Source organism: Loxodonta africana, chromosome 8 (assembly GCF_030014295.1).
Source record: "Loxodonta africana isolate mLoxAfr1 chromosome 8, mLoxAfr1.hap2, whole genome shotgun sequence".
NCBI classification, from domain to species: Eukaryota; Metazoa; Chordata; class Mammalia; order Proboscidea; family Elephantidae; genus Loxodonta; species Loxodonta africana.
In genome coordinates, this window is record NC_087349.1 from 67,947,617 (window position 1) to 67,970,569 (window position 22,953).

The 22,953-nt window shown below is 40.7% G+C and overlaps 1 protein-coding gene across 7 annotated transcripts in view; it reads left to right on the forward strand.

Annotated features, from left to right (window-relative positions):
• The first annotated feature begins 16,476 nt into the window (after positions 1–16,476).
• The window catches only part of MIOS (meiosis regulator for oocyte development), a 39,538-nt gene continuing 33,061 nt past the window's right edge, over positions 16,477–22,953 (forward strand). For 3 of the 7 annotated variants that reach the window (XR_002784924.2, XM_064290003.1, XM_064290004.1), the window contains exons 1-2: positions 16,477–16,668; positions 17,630–17,726. The gene's annotated coding sequence lies outside the window, so the exon portion shown is untranslated. The remainder of the gene's footprint in view (positions 16,669–17,629; positions 17,727–22,953) is intronic. The other 4 variants (XR_010322684.1, XR_010322685.1, XM_010587251.3 and 1 more) reach the window with 2 other exon arrangements.

Here is a 22,953-nt window from a genome sequence, read left to right on the forward strand (position 1 = left end):
CCTATAGGACACAGTAAAACTTCCCCACAGGGTTTCCAAGGAGCGGCTGGTGGATTTAACTGCCAACCTTTTGGTGAGCAGCTGAGCTCTTAACCACTCTACGATCGGGGCTCCTAGGAAGGGACTGGAGGGATGTATATTGAAGATGGATAAAATGTTTCTATGTCTGGGAGGAGGAAACAGTAGAACAAAGACATGTTATAGGAGAAGTGCTATGTAAGAGTTATTGGGAACAACTCAACAGGGCTGGAGCTGACATGGATTAAGGGATGAAGTGGGAAAGACATGACAACTTCGGGTTGATAACTTTTTATTTTTAATATTCCAGAAGCTTTCATGCATGTTACATAAAAGAATATTCACTATTTTAGGTAACTTTCCTAATGGCCAATTTATTAATCTTCAAACAATGAACATTTATATATTTACCTTATTTATACAGCTAATGCATTGAAAATGCATTAATTAAATAAATCACATTTTTCTAAACTCTTAAACATGGTTGCAAACCATTAATCTCTCTTGTCAAGTTTAAAACAGTAGATTCCTTTAGATATTTTTTGAAAGAAGACAAACACATAAAACTGCCCAGAGAATATAAAACTGACTGGTACAATAGTTACAAAAGGGCTCAAACTTTGCAAGTAAATTTATTTCCTCATTATTTCTGTTTTAATTCTAATTCTGATTCTCTTTTACTTCTGATTACTCACCTCTCTGTTTATTCCTGGAGTTACAATTATATTTAGCTAAGAAAGTCAGGATGTTGTTGTTCTTAGGTGCCATTGAGTCGGTTCCGACTCATACCGGCCCTACGCACAACAGAACGAAACACTGCCTGGTCCTGCGCCATCCTTACAATCGTTGTTATGCTTGGGCTCATTGTTGCAGCCACTGTGTCAACCCACCTCGTTGAGTATCTTCCTCTTTTCCGCTGACCCTGTACTCTGCCAAACATGATGTCCTTCTCCAGGGACTCATCCCTCCTGACAACATGTCCAAAGTATGGAAGATGCAGTCTCGCCGTCCTTGCCTCTGAGGAGCATTCTGGCCGCACTTCTTCCAAGACAGATTTGTTCGTTCTTTTGGCAGTCCATGGTATATTCAATATTCTTCACCAACACCACAATTCAAAGGCGTCAACTCTTCTTCGGTCTTCCTTATTCATTGTCCAGCTTTCACATGCATATGATGCGATTGAAAATACCATGGCTTGGGTTAGGCGCACCTTAGTCTTCAGGGTGACATCTTTGCTCTTCAACACTTTGAAGAGGTCCTTTGCAGCAGATTTGCCCAATGCAATGCATCTTTGGATTTCTTGACTGCTGCTTCCATGGCTACTGATTGCGGATCCAAGTAACATGAAATCCTTGACAACTTCAGTCTTTTCTCCATTTATCATGATGTTGCTCATTGGTCCAGTTGTAAGGATTTTTGTTTTCTTTATGTTGAGGTGTAACCCATACTGAAGGCTGTGGTCTTTGATCTTCATTAGTAAGTGCTTCAAGTCCTCTTCACTTTCAGCAAGCAAGGTTGTGTCATCTGCATAATGCAGGTTGTTAATGAGTCTTCCTCCAATCCTGATGCCCCATTCTTCTTCATCTAGTCCAGCTTCTTGTATTATTTGTTCAGCATACAGATTAAATAGGTATGGTGAAAGAATACAACCCTGATGCACACCTTTCCTGACTTTAAACCAATCAGAATCCCCTTGTTCTGTCTGAACAACTGCCTCTTGATCCATGTAAAGGTTCCTCATGAACACAATTAAGTGTTCTGGAATTCCCATTCTTCACAGTGTTATCCATAGTTTGTTACGATCCACACGGCCGAATGCCTTTGTATAGTCAATAAAACAAAGGTAAACATCCTTCTGGTATTCTCTGCTTTCAGCCAGGATCCATCTGACATTAGCAATGATATCCCTGGATCCACGTCATCTTCTGAAACCAGCCTGAATTTCTGGCAGTTCCCTGTTGATATACTGCTGCAGCCGTTTTTGAATGATCTTCAGCAAAATTTTGCTTGCGTGTGATTGATATTGTTCTATAATTTCCACATTCGGTTGGATTTCCTTTCTTGGGAATAGGCATAAATATGGATCTCTTCCAGTCAGTTGGCGAGGAAGCTGTCTTCCGTATTTCTTGCTGAAACTGAAGAAAATCAGAGCAAGTCCATGAGAGCCAAAATATGACCTTGAGTACATCCCACCTGAATTTAGAGACCATCTGAAGAATAGATTTGACACACTGAACACCAGTGACCGAAGACCAGATGAGTTGTGGAATGACATCAAGGACATCATCCACGAAGAAAGCAAGAGGTCACTAAAAAGACAGGAAAGAAAGAAAAGACCAAGATGGATGTCAGAGGAGACTCTGAAACTTGCTCTTGAGCGTCAAGCAGCTAAAGCAAAAGGAAGAATTGATGAAGTAAAAGAACTGAACAGAAGATTTCAAAGGGCCTCTCGAGAAGACAAAGTAAAGTATTATAATGACGTGCAAAGAGCTGGAGATGGAAAACCAAAAGCGAAGAACACGCTCGGCGTTTCTCAAGCTGAAATGACTGAAGAAAAAATTCAAGCCTCGAGTTGCAATAGTGAAGGATTCCCTGGGGAAAATATTAAATGACGCAGGAAGCATCAAAAGAAGATGGAAGGAATACTCAGAGTCATTATACCAAAAAAAATTAGTCGATATTCAACCATTTCAAGAGGTGGCAATATGATCAGGAACCAATGGCACTGAAGGAAGAAGTCCAAGCTGCTCTGAAGGCATTGGCGAAAAACAAGACTCCAGGAATTGACGGAATATCAATTGAGATGTTTCAACAAACAGATGCAGCACTGGAGGTGCTCACTCGTCTACGCCAAGAAATATGGAAAGTCAGGGTAAGCTTCTCAAATAAGCTACTGATTTGGAACACGTGAGTCAATTCCATTGCCCATTTGAAAGTTTTACAGTTACACATTGTGCATTACATCAGAAACAGTATAAATTATTGACTCAGGCCAATCAGATATGTTTTAACTTTTCTGTGGCCTGGTCTTTTCCTCAAAACAATGCTGATTCTGAAAGCATCATCCTCACAGTCTGATCTAAGTCTATGGTTAGTCTGGGAAACTTTTTCTCACTTTACTACCAACATAAGCCTACTTTTACAAGTGCTTTGGGCCTAGTCTGGTTCAGGTCATTTTTAATGTTAATTTAATTCACTGAAAATACATAGTTTCTTCCTTATCAACTATTAAGACTTAAAATATTAACAGTTTAACTCCAGATTGAGGAGTCTGGATGTCGGTCTATGGGCAACATGAGCCGATGAAGGGTTTCTGAGCTGTGCTTCAGAAAGATCCGGAAGATCGATTTGGCTACACAGAGGAGATGGATAAGAAAAAGGGCAGGAACAGCGGAACCAGAGGCCAGTTGGGAGAATATTGTCCAGGTGAACAATAATTAAGACCTTAATGAGGGCAATGACCATGGGAGCAGAGAGACAGGCAGAATTTAGCCACATCATTTGTTATAAAAGCGCAAATGTGACTTACTCAAATCCTGTCCAATGAGGGGTGGAGGCCAGGCAACAGTATGGTTGAGGATTCAGTGGAATTAACAGCGCCTAATTTTTTTTTTTTCAGTTGACAGTAATTGATTGCTGCTGTGTTAATGCTTCAGTTCCAAAGAGAGGATGATCCGAGTTACCCAAAAATGAAACTGAGACCCTGTGAAAAAGCAGTGAGCAAAGCAGCAAATGTTAGTGTCACTCATGTTGCAGTTATTATCCTAAAACTACCACAGTTAAAGAAGTACCTAATATGCCTTTTGAACCTTATTATTTCTGTCTTAACCCTGTGAGTATAGGATTATACTGTGCTTAAAAAAAAAAAAAAAACCCAGTGAAAATACTGTGTCTATCATTATGGAATTTAGCATGCTAGTTCCTCCACCTATGCTCTTTAAAATAACATTCATTGCTTTTATTCTCATTAAAAAAGTTTTACATTTTTATTTTGGAAAACGCGGAAAAGTATAATGAAGAAAACAAATGATCATGTTCAATCCAATCACAGAGAGAAATCTACAATTAAACTTTTGATGTAATTTCCTGTGGTCTTTAAAAGATAAGTTTAGGACATTGAAGAGTGGCGTCTGGGGTCTTAAACGCTAGCAAGCAGCCATCTGAGATGCATCAATTGGTCTCAACCCATCTGGATCAAAGGAGAGTGAAGAACACCAAGGACACAAGGCAATTATGACCCCAAGATACAGAAAGGGCCACATGAACCAGAGGCTACATCATCCTGAGGCCGGGAGAACTAGATGGTGCCCGGCTACAACCGATGACTGCCCTGACAGGGAACACAACAGAGAACCCCTGAGGGAGCAGGAGGGCAGTGGGATGCAGAACCCAAATTCTCATAAGACCAGACTTAATGGTCTGACTGAGACTAGAAGGACCCCAGCGGTCATGGCCCCCAGACCTTCTGTTGGCCCAGGACAGGAACCATTCCTGAAGTCAACTCTTCAGACATGGATTGGACTAGACAGTGGGTTGGAGAGAGATGCTGGTGAGGAGAAGTGAGCTTCCTGGATCAGGTGGACACTTGAGACTATATTGACATCTCCTGCCTGGAGGGGAGATAAGAGGGTGGAGGGGGTTAGAAGCTGGCAAAATGGACACAAAAAGAGAGAGTAGAGGGAGAGAGCGGGCTGTCTCATTAGAGAGAGAGTAACTGGGAGTGTGTAGCAAGGTATATATGGGTTTTTGTGTGAGAGACTGACTTGATTTGTAAACTTTCACTTAAAGCACAATAAAAATTATTTAAAAAAAAATAAGGTTAGGGTTATTATATTTATTCCATTTAGTACTATTTTATTATTGTAACAATAAACCATGAGCATTTCCCCTACCTTTAAATACTCTTCTAATACCCAGTAAAACCTGTCTTCTAATACAGGGGTCAGCAAACTAATGAGGCCCATCACTTGTTTCTATAAATAAAGTTTTGTTGGCACACAGTCATGCCCATTCTATGTAATTCTATGGATGCTTTTAGGGGAGCCCTGGTGGTACAGTGGTTAAAGCACTTGGCTGCTAACCAAAAGGTTGGCAGTTCGAACCTATCGGCCACCCCGTGGGAAAAAGATGTGACAGCTTCCATAAACATTTACAGCCTTGGAACCCTATGGTGCAGTTCTACTCTGTCCTATGGGGTCACTGTGAGTCAGAAATGGCTTGATGGCAGTGGGTTTGGTTTGGTGTATGGCTGCTTCTGTGCTACAATGGCAGAGTTGAGTAGTTGTGACAGAGGCAGTATAGCCTGTGAACTGAAAAACATTTACTATACACCCATTACCAAAAAAGATTGCCAACCCTTGTTTTAAAAGATTGTTTTTAATGACTGCACAGAATTATACCAAATGGCTCTTCCATTTGATAGTGCATGGTCCAGTGGTTAAGAGCACAGACACTGGAGCTAGATTGCTTGGCTCCACCACTTAAGACTCACAACGACCCTACGTACAAAAGAACGAAACTGCCCATTGTTGCAGCCACTGTGTCAATCCATTTCATTGAGGGTCTTCTATTTTTTTTGCTGACCCTCTACTTTACCAAGCATGATGTCCTTCTCCAGGCACTAGTCCATCCCAACAACACGTCGAAAGTACTTTAGACAAAGTCTCGCCATCCTTGCTTCTAAGGAGCATTTTGGCTGTACTTCTTCCAAGACAGATTTGTTCATTCTTTTGGCAGTCCATGGTATATTCAATATTCTCTACGAACACCATAACTCAAAGGTACCAATTCTCTTCAGTCCTCCTCATTCACTCTCCAGATTTTGCATGCATGGGAGGAGACTGAAAATACCATTGCTTGGGTCAGGCATACCTTAGTTCTCAAGGTGACATCTTTGCTTTTGAACACTTTAAAGAGGTCTTTTGCAGACAATTTGCCCAATTTGTCATTTGATTTCTTGACTGTTGTTTCCATGGGCATTGACTGTGGATTCAATTAAAATTATATTCTTGACAACCTCAATCTTTTCTCCATTTATCAAGATGTTGCTTGTTGGTTCAGTTGTGAGGATTTTTGTTTTATGTTGAGGCAGAATCCATACTGAAGGCTGTAGCCCAATCTTCCTCAGTTAGTGTTTCAAGTCCTCTTCACTTTCAGCAAGCAAGGTTGTGCCATCTGCGTATTGCAGGTTGTTAATTAATCTTCCTCCAATCCTGATGCCCCATTCTTCTTCATATAGTCCAGCTTCTTGGATTACGTGCTCAGCATACAGACTGACTAAGTACAATGAAAGGATACACACCTTTCTTGACCTTAAACTGCATAGTATCCCCTTGTTCTGCTCAGATGACTGTATACTGGTTTATGTACAGGTTCCTCACGAGCAGGATTAAGCATTCTGGAATTCCTATTCTTCACAATGTTATTCATAATTTTTTATGATCCACACAGTCAAATACCTTTGCATAGTCAGTGAAACACAAGTAAACATCTGTGGTATTCTCCGCTTTCAGCCATTACCAATATCAGTAATGATATCCCTCTTTCCACATCCTCGTCTGAATCCAGCTTGAATTACTGGCAGTACCCTGTCAATATATTGCTGCAACCGCTTTTGAATGATCTTCAGCAAAATTTTACTCATATTTGATATTGATATTGTTCGATAATGTCCTCATTCTTGTTGGATCATCTTACTTCTGAATGGGCACCAATATGGATCTCTTCCAGTCAGTTGGCCCAGTTAACTGTCTTCCAAATTTCTGGGCATAGATGAGTGAGCACTTCCAGCACTGCATCTGTTTGTTGAAACATTTCAATTGGTATTCCATCCATTTGTTTTTCACCAATACTTTCAGCGGAGCTTGGATATCTTCCTTCAATACCATCTGTTCTTGATCATATGCTACCTCCTAAAATGGATAAACATCAACCAATTCTTTTTGGTACAGTGACTCTGTGTATTCCTTCCAATTTCTTTTGATGCTTCCTGTGTTGTTCAATACTTTGCCCACAGAATCTTTCAATATTGCAACTTGAGGCTTGAATTTTTTCTTCAGTTCTTTCAGTTTGAGAAATGCTGAGTGTGTTCGTCCCTTTTAGTTTTCTAACTCCAGGTCTTTCCACATTTTATTATAATACTTTACTCTGTCTTCTCGAGATGTCCTTTGAAATCTCCTGTTCAGCTCTTTTAAGTGATCATTTCGTCCAATCCTTTTATCTACTCTACATTCAAGAGCAAGTTTCAGAGTCCCTTCTGACATACGTTTTGGTATTTTCTTTCTCTTGTCTTTTTAATGACCTTTGCACATAGTAGATGCTTTATAATTGTTTGTTTAAAAACAAATTTAAAAAATTAGTGGGAGAGAGTGGAATGGAAATACAAGTTCAAGGAGAAAAAACAGAATAAGGTAACTTACCTACAATTAAAGAAGAGTTTATTCATAAAAAAATTTAATGAATGATAGCAGAAATCACTTGCTATGGTTTTAAATTCTTTCTGATACATTTAAAGCATAACTTAACAGTTTTATGTCCAAATTTAAATATTCACAATTTACTAAAAATTATATAACCCTAAAAATGTATGAAGAGTTGCACCGATTTACAAAATTTACATGGAGGTGTACTAGAAAATTTTTGAAATATTGTTATTTTAAAGTTTCTCAGATCTTCTCTTCAACCCTTGTGAAATATGTCCCACGTTTACAGAGTCTTCATTTCACTTGTTGCCTATTTAGCTTCCATCTAACAGTAAAACTCACTGTCTAGATACAGACTGATTCTGTGCATGCAGAAGTAAAGGCTGTTGGAATTAGCCAGCTAATGAATGTTGCGGGTATAAACAAATTGCTGCCAGGAACAGCAGTAAAATAGGGAAATCAGCAATTCTTCAACTATATCCTTCACTGGTTTAAAACCACAACAATAGAACAAAAAAAATGTATTCTAGATTACCACAACATAAACAAAGATGCTTAAAATGAACAACATCCTGTTAGGGACACAAAAGTTTAAATTAAATGAAACAAAAACACAACACTGAAACTGAATTGTTCTATAAAGGCAACTAGTGTAACCTCATACCACCCAACCCGTAACCATTGCTGTCGAGTCATTCCAACTCATAGCAACTCTATAGAACAGAGTAGAATTGTCCCATAGGGTTTCCAAGGCTATACGCTTTTTGGAAGCAGACTGCCACATCTTTCTCCCATGCAGCAGCTGTTGAGTTCGAACCACCATCCTTTCAGTTAGCAGCTAAGCGCTTTAACCACTGCACCATCAGGACTCCTTAACCTAAGACCAGTCTGTTAAATTCTATGATGCAGTTTAATTTTTCCAACAAATAGAATGCACTCTCACTCAGTGAATATTTTTTTAATATGTATTATGCTGTATATTATACCATGCTATAGGAAATCCAAAGTCCTGTAATAAAGATCGTTACCAACAAGGAACAGTTTAGTGGAGAAGATTGAGATTCAAAGTAGAATGAGAAAAGTGCCAATTACTGGCCAAAAGTTTAATGGTTCGAACCCACCCAGAGACGCCACATTTCTCCTTTTTGGCTGAGTAGTATTTCCACTGTATGTATGTACCACATTTTCTTTACCCGTTCATCCGTTGAAGGGTATTTAGGTTGTTTCCACCTTCTGGCTATTGTGAATAATGCTGCAATGAACACTAGTGTACAGGTATCTGTTTGAGTCCATGTTTTCAATTCTTTTGGGTATATACCTAGGAGTGGAGTTGCTAGGTCATATCACAGTTCCATGTTTAGTTTTTTGAGGAGCTGCCACACTGTTTTCTACAACCACTGTACCACTTTGCATCCCTACCAGCAATAGATAAGAGTTCCAATTTCTCCACATCTTCACCAACAATTGTTATTTTCTGTTTGCTTCATCTTAGCCATCCTAGTGAGAGTGAAATGGTATCTTACTGTGGTTTTGATTTGCACCTCTCTGATGGCAAGTGATGTTGAGCATCTTTTCATGCATTTGGTTGCCATCTGAATGTCCTCTTTGGAGAAATGTCTGTTCAAGTCCTTTGCCCATTTTTTATTGGGCTATTTGTTCTCCTTATGGATGCAGAAAAAGCATTTGATAAAATCCAACACCCTTGGATCTTGATGAAAACCCTCAGGGAAGTTCCTCAATATGATTGAGGACATATATGAAAAACCAAGAGCCAACATTACACTTAATTGAGAAAGACTGAGAGCTTTCCCCTTGAAATTGGGAATAAGACAAGGGTGCCCACTCTCATCATGTCTATCAATATTGTATTAGAAGTCCTACCAGAGCAATAAGACAAGAAAAAGAAATAAAAGGTATCCAGATCAGAAAAGAAGAAGTAAAATTATCTCTATTTGTAGAAAATATGATCCTATGTACATAAAATCTACATATATATATTTTAGATATTTGCTACGTATAAAGAATCCACAGGAAAGCTTCTAGAGCTAATAGAGAAATTTAGCAAAGTTGCAGGATACAAGGTCAACAAACAAAAATCAGTTGAGTGTCTATACACCAGCAATGAAAAATATGAAAGGGAAATTAAGAAAATGATTCCATTTACAATAGCATCTAATAGTATAAAAAAATACCTAGGAATAATTTTAACCAGGGGTGTGAAAGACTTAAACAATGAAGATTACAAAACGCTGCTGAAAGAGATTAAAGAAGACTTAAATAAATGGAAAAATGTTCCATGTTCATGGATTAAAGGACTTATTATTGTTAAGTTGTCAGTATTACTCAAAATGATCTATAGAGTCAACATAATCCTGATTAAAATTCAAACAGTCTTCTTTAGAGAAATGGAAAAACCAATCCTCTGCTTCATATGGAATGGCAAGAGGTCTCAAATACCTAAAGCAATGTTGAAAGAGAAGAACAAAGCAGGTAGACTCATACTTCCTGATTTTAAAACAGATTATAAAGCCACAGTTATCAAAACAACCTGGTACTGGTATAAAAATAGACGTATAGGCTAATGGAATAGAACTTAGAGTCCAGAAATAAAACCACACATCCATGGTCCACTGATTTTTGACAAGGGTACTAAGTCCATTCAATGGGGAAAGAAGAGTCTCTTCAATAAATGCTATTGGGAGAATGGGCTTCCACATACAGAAAAATAAAACAGGATCCATGCCTCACACTATATGCAAAAACAACTTCAAAATGGATCAAAGACCTAAATATGAAAAATAATGCTATAAAATTCTTAGAAGAAAATGCAGGGGCAAGTCTGTTGGGCCTTGCTTTATAACAGTGAATTATCTAATACAATAACAAAATCACAAACAGCAAAACACAAAATAAATAAACAAGACCTCTTTAAAATTAAAAATTTTTGTTCATCCAAAGACTTGACCAAAAAAATTGAAAAGACAAGCTACTGACTGGGAGAATATGTTCAGAAACCATATATCCAATAAGAATCTAATAACCAAAATATATGTTAAACTCTGACTTCTATTTCTTCATCTTTGGCCCTAGTGGTTGATGTGTATATTTGAATAATAGTCCTATTAACTGGTCTTCCTTGTAGGCATGTGGATATTATCCTATCACTGACAGTGTTGTACTTCAGGATAGATCTTGAAATGTTCTTTTTGATGATGAATGCCAACACCATTCCTCTTCAAGTTGTCATTCCCAGCATAGTAGGCTATATGATTGTCCAATTCCAAATGGCCAACTCCAGTCCATTTTAGCTCACTAATGCCTAGGATATCAATGTTTATGCTTTCCATTTCATTTTTGACGATTTCCAACTTTCCTAGATTCATACTTCGTACATTCCAGGTTCTGGTTATTAATGGATGTTTGCAGCCGTTCATTCTCATTTTGAGTTGTGCCTCATCAGCAAATGAAGGTCCCAAGAGCTCTACTCCACCCACGTAATTAAGGTTGACTGTACTTGGAGGAGGCAGCTCTTCCCCAGTCATCTTTTGAGTGCCTTCCAACCTGGGGGGCTCATCTTCCAGCACTGTATCACACAATGTTCTGCTGCTATTCAAAGGTTTTCTCTGGCTAATGCTTTTCAGAAGTACACTGCCGGGTCCTTCTTCCTAGTCTGTCTTAGTCTGGAAGCTCAGGCGGAACCTGTCCTCCATGGGTGACCCTGCTGGTATCTGAATACCGGTGGCATAGCTTCCAGCATCACAGAAACACGCAAGCCCCCACAGTACGACAAACTGACAGACATGTGATAATTATTGGCGATTTGAACGCGAAAGTTGGAAACAAAGAAGGATCAGTAGTTGGAAAATATGGCCTTGGTGAGAGAAACAATGCTGGAGATCGAATGATGGAATTTTGAAAGACCAACGACTTTTTCACTGCAAATACTTACTTTCACTAACATAAGCAGCAACTGTACACATGGACCTCACCAGATGGAACACACAAAAATAAAATTGACTACATCTGTGGAAAGATACGATGGAAAAGCTCAATATCATCAGTCAGAACAAGGCCAGGGACCGACTGTGGAACAGACCATCAATTGCTCATATGCAAGTTCAAGGTGAAACTGAAGAAAATCAGAGCAAGCCCCCAAGAGTCAAAACATGACCTTGAGTACATCCCACCTGAATTTACAGACCATCTGAAGAATAGATTTGATGCATTGAACACTAGTGACTGAAGGCCAAACAAGTTGTGGAATGACATCAAGGATGCCATACATGAAGAAAGCAAGAGGTCACTGAAAAGACAGGAAAGGAAGAAAAGACCAAAATGGATGTCTGAGGAGACTCTGAAACTTGCTCTCGAACATCGAGTATCTAAAGCAAAAGGAAGAATTGATGAAGTAAAAGAACTGAACAGAAGATTTCAAAGCGCGTCTTGGAAGACAAAGTAAAGTATTATAACGACATGTGCAAAAAGCTGGAGATGTAAAACCAAAAGGGAAGAACACGCTCGGTGTTTCTCAAGCTGAAAGAACTGAACAAAAAATTCAAGCCTTGAGTTGCAATAGTGAAGGATTCTATGGTGAAAATATTAAACGACGCAGGAAGCATCAAAAGAAGATGGAAGGATTACACAGTCATTATACCAAAAAGAATTAGTCGATGTTCAACCATTTTGAGAGGTGGCATATGACCAGGAACCAACGGTACTGAAGGAAGAAGTCCAAGGTGCTCTGAAGGCATTGGCGAAAAACAAAAATACAAGGCTCCAGGAATTGATGGAATATCAATTGAGATGTTTCAACAAACAGATGCAGCACTGGAGGTGCTCACTCATCTATGCCAAGAAATATGGAAGACAGCCTCCTGGCTAACTGACTGGAAGAGATCCATATTTATGCCTATTCCCAAGAAAGGTGATCCAACCGAATGTGGAAATTACAGCACAATATCATTAATGTCACACGCAAGCAAAATTCTGCTGAAGATCATTCAAAAACGGCTGCAGCAGTATATCAACAGGGAACTGCCAGAAATTCAGGCTGGTTTCAGAAGAGGACGTGGAACCAGGGACATCATTGCTGATGTCAGATGGATCCTGGCTGAAAGCAGAGAATACCAGAAAGACGTTTACCTTTGTTTTATTGACTATTCAAAGGCATTCAACTGTGTGGATCATAACAAATTATGGATAACATTGCAAAGAATAGGAATTCCAGAACACTTAATTGTGTTCATGAGGAACCTTTACATAGGTCAAGAGGCAGTTGTTCAGACAGAACAAGGGGATCCTGATTGGTTTAAAGTCAGGAAAGTTGTGTGTCAGGGTTGTATTCTTTCACCATACCTATTCAATCTGTATGCTGAGCAAATAATCCGAGAAGCTGGACTAGATGAAGAAGAATGGGGCATCAGGATTGGAGGAAGACTCATTAACAACCTGCATTATGCAGGTGACACAACCTTGCTTGCTGAAAGTGAAGAGGACTTGAAGCACTTACTAATGAAGATCAAAGACCACAGCCTTCCGTATGGATTACACCTCAACATAAAGAAAACAAAAATCCTTACAACTGGACTAATGAGCAACATCATGATAAATGGAGAAAAGACTGAAGTTGTCAAGGATTTCATTTTACTTGGATCCACAATCAACAGCCATGGAAGCAGCAGTCAAGAAATCAAAAGACGCATGGCATTGGGTAAATCTGCTGCAAAGGACGTCTTTAAGGCGTTGAAGAGCAAAGATGTCACCTTGAGGACTAAGGTGCACCTGACCCAAGCCATGGTATTTTCAGTTGTATCATATGCGTGTGAAAGCTGAACAATGAATAAGGACGACCGAAGAAGAGTTGATGCCTTTGAATTGTGGTGCTGGCGAGGAATATTGAATATACCATGGACTGCCAAAAGAATGAACAAATCTGTCTTAGAAGAAGTACAACAAGAATGCCCCTTAGGAATGACACATTGTGAAAAATGTAACCAATACCACTGAATAATTTCTGTAGAAATTGTTAAACAGGAACTTAATTTTCTGTGTGAACATTCACCCTAAACACAATAAAATATTATTTAAAAAAAAAAAAAAGAATGCTCCTTAGAAGCAAGGATGGTGAGACTGCATCTTACATACTTTGGACATGTTGTCAGCAGGGATGAGTCCCTGGAGAAGGACATCATGCTTGGCAGAGTACAGGGTCAGTGGAAAAGAGGAAGACCTTCAACGAGGGGGATTGACGCAGTGGCTGCAACAATGAGCTCAAGCTTAACAACGATTGTAAGGTTGGCTCAGGACCGGACAGTGTTTCGTTCTGTTGTGCATAGGGTCACTATGAGTCAGAACTGACTCGACAGCACCTAACAACAACAACGTCAAACCTCGTGCAACTTAACAAACAGAACTATTTTAAAAAAGAACAGAGTTTACTTTTTCTCTCATTAATGGTCTGGTAGTTTGTGGTTGGTTCCAGGAGGAAGTGCCTCATCTCTCCCAAGTTAGCCTGGGACCTAGGCTGATGGAGCAACTTGGCCTTCCTCAATACTTGGTTGCCATCTCCCTTTCTTGCCATTTTCCAGACAGCAAGAAGGGATAAGAGAAGAAGATAGTAAGCAGCTTTACTTTCAAGGGACGTGAGCCAGAAGCCCTAGTCAAATCTTACTGGTTACAACTTTTTGACATAGCCACACCTAGCTATGCGAAAGGGAGTCTGTGGAATGTAGTTTCTAACTAGGTCATCAGCGCTCTGCTAAAACTTGTGGATGGAGATATGTTCTACTACAAAAAAGTAAAGCAACGGAAAGGAGACTGGAGATACAGAGCAGATATTCGAGAAGGGGAAAACAGCTAGAGGCAAATAAAGAGATGAATATGTATGTGAAGTTGTGGTAAGTGCCAGGATGAAAAATAAGGCAGAGAAACAGAAAAGCTAATTTATATGTAGTCAGGGACAACTGAGCAGAGTATCAAATGAAGTGAGAATATGATTCATGCAGATTTCTGTTGTAAGAGCATTCCAGGCAGAGGAGCAGCCAGTGCAGAGGATCTGAGGCAAGAGCATGCTTTTCATGCTCAACTAACAGCAGAGTCATAGGGACAGAAAGAGAACTAGGGAGACTGGTGATATAGAATCAAATGAAGAAAGTATTTCAAGAGAGAGAAAGTGGTCACGTGTGAAAGCTGCAAAGGTGAAGCCATGGCCAGTGAAACTGGAGGTCATTGAAAGAGCAGTTTTGGTGGAGTGGTAGACATGAAAGCCTGAGTTGAGTGAGTTCAAGAGAGACAGGCGGGAGTGGGATTGGAGAGAGCCAATATGGAACTTCCCTTTGAGGACAAAATGGGAGTGACACGAACATGTTTATATGTTGAAAGTAAAGAGCCAATAAAAATGGAGATGTTAAGACATATGGAAGAGGAGAAAATCGATAGCACAAGTTCCTAAAGAGGGAAACAACATGGGTTCTTCCTCTTTCTCTGTGTCAGCTAGAAGTTAAGAATGGAAGTGAATGAAGATGTTACAGGAGAGAAAGAGGAAGCCGTAGGAGGCTGTGGGAATTCTACCTAGTAGTCTAAATTTTCTTTCTGAAGAAGGAGGCAAAGTCATCTCCTGAGCATGAGGGGGAAAGGTTTTGCTCAGCCACGTATGGTAGGAGTGAATAAGAAAGAGACTTGTATTGATTCGAGGTTTTGTGTAGTGGTTTTGAAGCAGGGCCAAAACCATTGAGAAGATTCACAAGATAGTGTTTGTTCCAAGTGATAAATCTTGTGGTATCTTCCCTCAGGAATTCAGCACTTTCTTTAGTCTCCATTTCTCCAGTGGCAGGAGTGATAAGGAGCCTCAGATTTCCACAAGTAACAATTTCCCCAAACTCATCTTCTCACCAAAACTGCTTGCCTTGAACATTATCAGGACTAAGCTATTATACTGTGTACAGCAATCACAACAAGCCTAAAATCACCCTTTTAAGCAAGAACAGACAAGCAAAAAGCGCCAGACATCTCAAGAAAGCCTCTGTGTCAGTCTTGTTTCATCTGTATTCACTCACTCAGTGACTGTGGCAGCACTCTCCACTCAAATTACCAGAGCTAGAAGGCTGGTCACCATCCTGGACTCCTCCTTCTTCCTCCCTCACTCAATCATCAAGTCAGTCATCATTCCACCTTCTAAATTCCTCAGAGTACCAACATCACTTCATCCCTGTTCTACATATCTCTGATGGTGTAGGCCATCAGTTGTCATTCAGATACTTAGCCTAACCCTCCCTCCTTCTCTCCACACAAAAAACGATCATATCACAGCACCTGGTTAAAAATCCTCAATGACTCAACTATTTCCTTTCGGAAAAAGTCCTTCCACCCTCACTAACCTAGTTTCCAGACATCTTCCTGATATATTTTAATTTCTCTCCACTTCCACTTCTCACTCTAACTTCCAGCCATACTCTGCTGCTTCCCCGTTCTCTCCAACTTTCTCTGCCCTGTTCTCTTTCTTGACTAACCCCATACTTGCTCTTCATGTCTCAGCCTAGCGGTTCTGAAGAAAGCTTTCTTGACCTCCAACACTGAAGGGCGCCCCTCCGGTGTAGCACTGTACCAGTTCTAACAAGGCACCGTGTCCATTTTGTTCACTCCAGTATTCCCAGCATTCCAGGATGGTGCATGGCACGTAACAGGGGCCTCAAGACGCGTTTGTGGAATGAATGAATAAGTGAATGACGCACCAAGTACCTTTGATTTTTCTACTATATCGCCTGCAAAATATTTTTAATGAAAATCGAAATTAAGCAAATGAAGCAAAGTCTATGAACTTATTCTTAAAAACGGTAAAGCAGATCTGAAGTGCAGTCCAGCCAGATCTGAGTGCACGATTTCCCGCCCGAGGCTCCAGGCGCGAGGCGGGGCCCGCAGGTGGGCGGGAGCTCGGGTGCAAGGGGCGTGGATTCCCAGGAAATGATCCCGCCCCAGGGCGGGGCAATCCCCGGTGTGAGGGAGGGGCGGGGCTCAAGGGGCGGGGCTCAAGGGCCGGGAACACCCTTTCTGAGGCCAAGGCGCAGGCTGCACGTCCCGGAGGCGCCGTGGTGGGGTCTTGGTGCCTGACGGGGTGGTGCAGATCACTGGTCGAGCCTCCGCAGCCGCCATCTTGCCCGCGTCGGGACTCCCACGGCGGGAGTGTCGGCGACCAGGCCGGAAGCAGCTGTGAGCGGCCGCGCTGCCACCTCAGGTCAGTGAGTGCGGTCCGGGCCGCGTCTCCGCTCCCCGGAAGGCCGGCGGGCGTGGAGGGCTTGCAGCGTCGGGGCCGCCGCAGGGGGTCTGGGAAAGCCCACTTAAGCGGTGTGGGCGGGGACAGGCTGGGAGCGGAGGCGCGAGGTGCCCGACCTGCGTTCCACTCTGCTGGGCAACCGCGCTGGGCGGTCGGCTGGGCCTCGGCTAGAACTCCGGGGCTGCGGGCGGCTCGAGGGTGCGTGGGGCTGGTCTCAGGAGCGCCAGGCTGCGCTGCGGACTCCGCCGCTGCGGGTTTGTGCGGAACCGCGTCCGGCCTTTGACGGGAGGCTCAGCTAGTTGTCCGAAGCGTGGGTGTCGCCCTCAGATTCCTGATTTACCCGGAATAGCAACAAGCCCTGTTCCAGTTGTACCCTGTTAAATACTTCTTAAAGGATCTTTCACCCGAACGTTTGTTTAGCTCTGTTCTCTTCAAATACTGGTGATTTAAAATTCTTGAAGAGGCTAAATGAAGCTGCTCATTTAAGCCATGGGCATTGCTAAATTGCTTAGCAAATGACTTATTTGCAGGCCTTTTGTATAACCATTTTAAGGAAAATTTGGATACATGCAGTGCATCTCCTAGAACATAGTGATGGTAGGAATTTCTTGAAACTGCTACGGTTGTAATTTGCTGTGGTAAGAAAAGTAGAAGACAGAAAAAAAAAGGGGGGAGGTGTGAAAGGGTGATTGGATAATCCGTGCACTTAGTATTGTAGAAATTCGCGGTAGCCTCTAGCACATGGGGCCGCTGAGCACTTGAAATGGGTATAGTCCAAATTGAGATGTCACACAGGATTCCTAAGACTCGGTACACAAACAAGAATGTTAAAATTAATTTCATCTATTTGTTTTTACTTTTGTTAATATGGCTATTAGAAAATTTAAGATTCTATGGCTCACACTGAATTTTTGTTGGACAGTGCTGTTATAGATGTTCTGCAGATGAACACAGAATCAACATGGCTTTCCTTTGCTCAGAAACCGTTGATAGGACATGAGCACTTGTTAAACTTGAAGGTGAGGAGACAAATATAAGCCCTAATCCAGTGGATGGCAATGGGGTGTTTTTTTTTTGTTTGTTTTTGTGTTTTTTTTTAATTATTGCAAACCTCATTTCCTGTATACCCCCAATTTGTCAATGCCTCTAACATTTGAAAACATTAGATGCCAGGGCTGTTTCAGGGAATGGTAGTGATACTAACATCTGTGTGATGTGATGAACTTACTTTGTTTAATTTTCACAACTTTGTGAGATAGAGATAGTATAGGTTCTATTTTTGTTTTATGGTCTTGGTGTAATAAGGTGCTTGTTAGGGTCTAGCTAATGAGTGGCTCTACCACTCATCTGTCAGTTTGTCGTACTGTGGTGGCTTGTGTGTTACTGTGATGCTGGAAGTTATGCTACCAGTATTTCAAATACCAGCAAGGTCACCCATGGTGGACAGATTCAGCAGAGCTTCCAGACTAAGACAGACTGGGAAGAAAGACCTGGCATCTACAAAAAGAATTGGCCAGTGACAACCTTATCAGTAGCAGTGGAATGTTGTCAAGCGTAGTGCCAGGAGATGAACCCCTCAGGCTGAAAGGCACTGAAAATACTACTGGGGAAAAGCTACCTCCTCAAAGTGCAGTCGACCTTCATGATGATGATGGAGTCAAGCTCTTGCGGCCTTTATTTGCCGATGTGGCATGACTCAAAATGAGAAGAAATAGCTGCAAACATCCATTAATTGCAACGTGGAATGTATGAAGTAGGAATCTAGGAAAATTAGAAGTTGTCAAAACTGAAATGAAACGCTTAAAGATAGATATTCTAGACATTAGTGAGTTGAAATGGGCTAGTATTGGCCGTTTTGAATTCGGGTAGTACTGGCCGGGAATGAAAATTTGAAGAGGAATGGTGTCACATTCATTGTCAAAAAGAACATTTCAAGATCTATCCTTGAAGCACCTATTATTCAAATTTGCGCACCAACCACTAATGCCAAAGTTGAAGAAATTGAAGATTTTTACCAACTTCTGCAGTCTGAAATTGATCAAACATGCAATCGAGATGCATTGGTAATTACTGGTGATTGGAATGTGAAAGTTGGAAACGAAGAAGGATTGGTAGTTGGAAAATACGGCCTTGGTGATAGAAACAACGAGTACATGATAGAATTTTGCAAGATCAGTGACTTCTTCATTGCAAATATCTTTTTTCAGCAACATAAATGGCGACTGTACACGTGGGCCTTGCCTTATGAAATACACAGGAATCAAATTAACTACATCTGTGTAAAGAGACAATGGAAAAGCTTTGTATCATCAGTCCAGACAAGGCTAGGTGCTTACTGCAGAACAGGTTCAAGCTGAAGCTGAAGAAAATTAAAACAAGCCCACAAGAGTGAGCAACATATGACCTTGAGTACAGGCATACCCTGGAGATATTGCTGGTTTGATTGCAGACCACCACAGTAAAGCGAATATCACAATAAAGCAAATCACGAATTTTTTGGTTTCCTGGTGCATATAAAAGTTAGGTTTACGCTATAGTCTGTTAAGTGTGCAATGGCATTATGTTTAAAAAAACAATCTACATACCTCACTTAAAAAAACGTAATTCGCTAAAAAATGCTAACCATCATCTAAGCCTTTAGCAAGTCTTAATCTTTTGCTGGTAGAGGGTCTTACCTCAGTGTTGATGGCTGCTGACTGATCAGGGTAGTGGTTGCTGAAGGTTGGGGTGCCTGTAGCAGTTTCTTAAAATAGACAACAGTGAAGTTTGCTGCATTGATTGACTCTTCCTTTCACAAAAGATTTCTCTGTAGCATGTGATGCTCTTTGATAGCATTTTACCCACAGTAGAACTCCTTTCAAAGTTGGAGTCCAAGTCAGTCCTCTCAAACCCTGCCTCTGCTTTATCAACTAAGTTTATGCAATATTCTAAATTCTTTGTTATCATTTCAACAGTGTTCACAACCTCTTCACCAGGAGTAGATTCCATCCCAAGAAACTACTTTCTTTCCTCATCCATAAGGAGCAATTCCTCATCCATTGAAGTTTTATCATGAGATTACAGCAGTTTAGTCACATCTTCAGGTTCCACTTCTAGTTCTCTTTCTATTTCCACCGTATGTGCAGTTACTTTTTCCACTGAAGTCTTGAACCCTTCAGAGTCATCCATGAGGGCTGGAATCACCTTCTTCCAAAGTCCTGTTAATGTTGGTATTTTGACCTCCTGCCGTGAATCACGAATGTTCTTAATGGCATCTAGAATGGTGAATCCTTTCCAGAAGGTTTTGAATTTATTTTGCCAAGATCCATCAGAGGAATCACTACCTATGGCAGCTATAGCCTTACGTAATGTATTTCTTAAATAATAAACCCTTTGCTGTTGAGTCAATTTTGACTTATAGCGACCCTATAGGACAGAGTAGAACCGCCTCATAGTTTCCAAGGAGCACCTGGTGGATTCGAACTGCTGACTTTTTGGTTAGCAGCCATAGGACTTAACCACTACATCACCAGCATTTCCTTCTTAAATAATAGGCCTTGAAAGTCAGAATTACTCCCTGATCCATGGTCTACAGGATGGATGTTGTGTTAGCAGGCATGGAAACAACATTAATCTCCTTGTACATCTCCATCATAGCTCTTGGGTGACCAGGTGTGGTGTCAGTGAGCAGTAAAATTTTGTTAGGAATCTTTTTTTTTTGAGCTGTAGGTCTCAACAGTGGGATTATTCAGTAAACCATGTTGTAAACAGATGTGCTGTCATCCAGTCTTTGTTGTTCCATTTATAAAGCATAGGCAGAGTAGATTTAGCATAATTTTTAAGGGCCCTAGGATTTTCAGAATGGTAAGTGAGCATTGGCTTAACTTAAAGTCACCAGTCGCATTATCCCCTAACGAGAGTCAGTATTCCCCCTAACAGGAGAGTCAGCCTGTCCTTTGAAACTTTGAAGCTGGGCATTGACTTCTCTCTAACTGAAAGTCCTGTATAGCATCTTCTTCGAATATAAGGCTGTTTCATCTACAAGGAGAATCCAGTGTTCAGTGGAGCCACCTTCATCAGTTACCTTAGCTAGATCTTCTGGGTAACCTGCTGCAGCTTCTCCATCAGTACTTACTGCTTCACCTTGTACGTTTGTGGATACGGCTTCACTCCTCAAACCTCGTGAACCAACCTTGCTGGCTTCAAACTTTTCCCCTGCAGCTTCCTCACCTCTCTCAGCCTCCGTAGAACTGAAGAGACTTAGGTCCTTGCTCTGCATTAGGTTTGGCTTAAGGAAATGTTGTTGCTGGTTTGATCCATCTATCCAGACCGCTAAAACTTTCTCCGTATCAGCAATAAGGCTGCTTCGCTTTCTCATCATTCATGTCTTCACTGGAGTAGCACTTTTAATTTCCTTCACATTCACAACTTGGCTGTTTGACACAAGAGCCCTAGCTTTTGTCCTGTCTCAGCTTTCAACATGCCTTCTCACTAAGCTTAATCATTTCTGGCTTTTGATTTAAAGTGAGAGATGTTTGATTCTTCCTTTAACTTGAGTATTTAGAGACCATTGTGGGGTTATTAATTGGCCTAATTTCAATATTGTCATGTCTCAGAACAGGGAGGTCCAAGGGGAGGGAATGAGATGGGGGAACAGCTAGTTGATGAAGCAGTCAAAACACACAAAATGTTTATCGATGATGGTCACAGTTCATGGCACCCCAAAACAATTAGGATAGTAACATAAAGATCACGGATTGCTATAAGAGATATAATAAAAAAAGTCTGATATAATGGGAGAATTACCAAAATATAATAGAGTCATGAAGTGAGCACATGCTGTTGAAAAAATCACGCCAATATACTTGTTCAACACAGGGTTGCCACAAATCTTCAATTTGTAAAAAACACAGTATCCGCGATGCAAAATAAGATGAAATATGCCCATATATACCACCTGAATTTAGAGACCATCTCAAGAATAGATTTGACGTGTTGAACACTAATGACCAAAGATCAGACAAGTTGTAGAATAACATCATAAATGAAGAAAGCAAAAGGTCATTAAAAAGACAAAAAAAAAAGATCAAAATGTATGTCAGAAGAGGCTCTGAAACTTGCTCTTGAGTGTATAGTAGCTAAAGCAAATGGAAGAAATGATGAAGTAAAAGAACTAAACAAAAGATTTCAAAGGGCAGCTCCAGAAAACAAATTAAAATATTGTAATGAAATGTGCAAAGACCTGGATTTAGAAAACCAAAATAGAAGAACACGCTCGGCATTTCTCAACCTGAAAGAACTGAATAGAAAATTCAAGCCTGAAGTTGCAATATTGAAGGATTCTATGGGCAAAACTGTTGCACAGTGGTTAAGAGCTATGGTATACCATAGCAGTTAACCAAAAGGTCAGCAATTTGGATCTACCAGCAGCTCCTTGAAGACCCTATGGAGCACTTCTCTGTCCTATAGAGTTGCTATGAGTGGGAATCGACTTGACAGCAATGTTTTTTTTTTTTTTTTTAAACGGGCAAAATACTGAACAATGCAGGAAGCATCAAAAAAAGATAGAAGGAATACACAGCGTCACTGTACGAAAAAGAATAGGTCAACATTCAACCATTTTAGGTGGTAGCATAGGGTCAAGAACCAATGGTATTGAAGGAAGAAGTCAAAGCTGCACTGAAGGCATTGGTGAAAAACAAGGCTCTAGGAATTGATGGAATACCAACTGAGATGTTTCAACAATTGGATGCAGTGCTAGAAACGCTCACTCATCTATGCCAAGAAATTTGGAAGACGGTTTCCTGGTCAGCGGACTGGAAAAGATCCATATTTATGCCTGTTCCAAAGAAAGATGATCCAATGGAATGTAGAAATTATTGAACAATATCATGAATATCACACACAAGTAAAATTTTTCTGAAGATAATTCAGAAGCGGTTGTGGCTCTGTCTACACGGAACTGCGAGAGATGCAAGCTGGATTTGGAAGGGGATGTGGAGTAAGTGATATCATTGCTGATATCAGATAAATCTTGGCTGAAAGCAGAAAATACCAGAATGACGTTTATCTGCGTTTTATTGACTATGCAAAGGCATTCAACTCTATGGGTCATAACAAATTATGGATAATACTGCAAAGAATGGGAATTCCAGAACACTTAATTATGCTCTTGGGGAACCTGCACATAAACCAGGAGGCTGTCATTTGAACAGAGCAAGGGGACACTGCGTGGTTTAAAATCAGGAAGGATGTGCATCAGGGTTA